Source organism: Engraulis encrasicolus, chromosome 22 (genome assembly GCF_034702125.1).
Source record: "Engraulis encrasicolus isolate BLACKSEA-1 chromosome 22, IST_EnEncr_1.0, whole genome shotgun sequence".
In the NCBI taxonomy this organism is placed as follows: Eukaryota; Metazoa; Chordata; class Actinopteri; order Clupeiformes; family Engraulidae; genus Engraulis; species Engraulis encrasicolus.
The window spans coordinates 45,779,704-45,782,652 of record NC_085878.1 but is presented as its reverse complement, the minus strand read 5'-3'; the positions used below and the strand labels follow the sequence as shown (position 1 = coordinate 45,782,652).

General features: G+C 39.7%; 1 long non-coding RNA gene across 1 annotated transcript; it reads left to right on the top strand.

Moving 5' to 3' along the window:
* The first annotated feature begins 1,298 nt into the window (after positions 1 to 1,298).
* On the top strand, positions 1,299 to 2,447 carry LOC134439114 (uncharacterized). Its single transcript, XR_010032713.1, has 5 exons — positions 1,299 to 1,389; positions 1,524 to 1,577; positions 1,702 to 1,728; positions 1,912 to 1,952; positions 2,176 to 2,447. It is a non-coding gene; the product is annotated as an uncharacterized LOC134439114 (long non-coding RNA).
* The last annotated feature ends 502 nt before the right edge of the window (positions 2,448 to 2,949 follow it).

The following is a 2,949-nucleotide window of genomic DNA, read 5'->3' as shown; positions in this document are numbered from 1 at the left end:
TGGCAATGGTACAGCTTCTTTTCTACTTTTTTAGTGAGTAGAGAAACTTTTTAATTGATATGTCTTTCTGCACATTGCCTTTGGTTGCATGCATCCTTAACAAATTTGACTGCCTTTTACTGTATTTATTGATTTTATTATTGGGATATGTGTCATTGTATTGTATTGTTTTTAGAGTCTTTCTATGATGAGTGATATGATATGTAATTGTGTGTGTGTGTGTGTGTGTGTGTGTGTGTGTGTGTGTGTGTGTGTGTGTGTGTGTGTGTGTGTGTGTGTGTGTGTGTGTGTGTGTGTGTGTGTGCGTGCGCGCGTCTCTATCTGTGCATGCGTATGTACTTGCGCATGTGTGAGTGCATGTGCGTGTGTGCCCAAGTGTGCACGTGTTATCCTGGATATTATACCAAACTCGACTTCTAAATGCCACAACAAAAACATGAGTGAAAAAGGACAACAGCATAGCAGATTTTATCCCATGGCCACGAAGTAAAACATAATTTCTCCTCTTCTTTCTTCACTCCATGAAGCAGGCATGTGTGCTTTGGGTGTGTCTACACCAGGTATGAACGTTTTGCACAATTGAATTATTTCTGCAGGTTTTTTGTTGTTTAACAGTCACTGATTGTCCTTCACACTGTCCCCAGGAACAGAAGTTCACTACAGCGACATTTCATCTAACATGACCACACATTTGGAGGGGACCACAGTGACATTGATATGTAAAACGTCCAACAGGTACCAGTTTGGGTACCTGTGCAGGGATGGACAACAAGTGGGGATGCTAGATCCTAGGTCATCAGGCAGTGTCTCCTTTAACCTCACAGATGTTACAGCCGAACATTCAGGGAACTACAGCTGTCTGTACTCAACCAAGAAATTCAAAAAGTCTGATAAGGTCTGTTCTCGTGCAGACCCAGACAAGGCCATTGAAATCCTAATCCAAGGTAATGAACAGTATCTCTATGCTAAGACAATTATATTTTACAATTTGTCGCTGTTTAATGAGATTTACTAAATCCAGCCTCATCAGTAAATTTATCTATGGCAACCATTTTGCCAATCAGTTGAATATATACCTAAGACAATGTTTGGAGGAGGGAAATGCTGACCACCAGGTGTTCTAGTTTTCAATTTATCCAGCTGTCTATACTGCACCGAGAAAGTCAAGCTTTAGTGTTAGTTTGTTCCACTCAAACAACGTTGAAGGTACTTACTGCATTCATTCATCGTCATGTCACACAAAGTAAATCACACTTTCATTTCTATGCTCAAAATTCATTGACATTATTTAGAGCGCCCTGGTGCCCCTGCTATGAGCAAAGGAGTCTGGGTCGTGCTGGTGATCCTAGTGATGGTGGTGCTGGCAGTCGTCGTAGGAGCCTATGCCAGGTGATGACATTCACACTAGGCTACAACATATACCATACTGCCAACATCATCGGCATAAACCCTAAGTCTCTATGTCTTATTTCTGTCTGTCTGTCCTTTTCTCTGTTTGTTTGTTTCTTTCTTTCTTTCTCCAGTGAGGCACAAGTAGGAGACATGGAAGAAAGGCTAACCTACGTAAGCTATAAAATGTGAGTAGCCTATATCTGTTGTGACGATTATAGTGACTTGTACATGCATGGTTTGTACATGCATGTAAAAAATATGTCAAATGAATTCTTCTCCCTGAGTCCTTTCAATATCTTGTACTTTCAGCTTCAAAAAGGCAAACGACTTTCAGTGGTAAGTGTATTAGCTTTTTGTTAGACAAGAGAACATACACCATTCATGCACAATTGTGATACCACTGAAACAGCTTATACCTTGAATATGAATAACCACTGTGAAATGTATGCTTTAAACAGAACAACAGCAGATATATCACCCATAGGTTCAGTTACTAACCAACATTATTTTCTTAAGCAGTGATGAGAGCATTGCAGTCTACAGCGTGGTTAAAAACTGAGGTAGGTTTCTCTTCTGTTGCTGTTGCTTTCATCAGAAAACCTCAGACCTAGAATAGCTTGGAGTCTGTCATATGTAAGGACATAATCAGCACATAGAAGGACAGGCGTAAGCTGCTTGTAGACAATTTTCAGACCAATATAACCACAAGACTGTTGCTCTCTCCCTCTCGCTCTCTGCTCTGTGTGTGTGTGTGTGTGTGTGTGTGTGTGTGTGTGTGTGCAGAATGCAGAATGCAAGGAGGAAGGGTCTTCCAGATGAAGAGACAAACAAAAGCTGTATGAACCTGAACGACAAAGAGAAAGTTGTGCTGCACAGTAGATAGGCATCTTAAATGCATTTGCTTTGAAGACCTGTGTACAGAAATGTCTGGGTAACCATAGTGTTGGTGTTGATGTTTGATGCTTAATGCTTTGATACTTAATCCATTTTTATGTTTATGCTTGTGCTCAAGGTAATGAGCTTCCCTGTACTGATGTACTGTATGTTCATGTAACCAGCTGCAATTTCCATTACTCAATAAAACGACTGTTGAAAGGTCTGAAAAAGATCATTTATTTAATGTATTACATGACATTAGCCACAGGCAGAGAAGCAGACAGATATACATAGGTCTGTTTGTGTGTGTGAGAGAGAGAGAGAGAGAGATTGTTTTTGTATAGAGAGATTGTATTTAGAGACCTCTGAGACTATTTGGAATTCTTTAAATCAAAGACAAAAATGGGATATAAGTGGCAATTCAAACATTTTTTTACACCACATAACACTCGTATTTCACAACAAAACATGCTATGGAATACCAGTTGCACATTTTTGAAAAAGAATGGACACAAATCTGCCGAGAGCTAAGTTATGTTAAAGGCATTTTTATGAAATAAACTGTGCATGCTCTAGACCAAGGGGTTAAACTCAAATTCACAGCGGGCCAAAATCTAAATCTGGGATGAAGTCGCGGGCCAAACTTAATATTTACTAAATGAAAAATGGGCTAAAATTGTG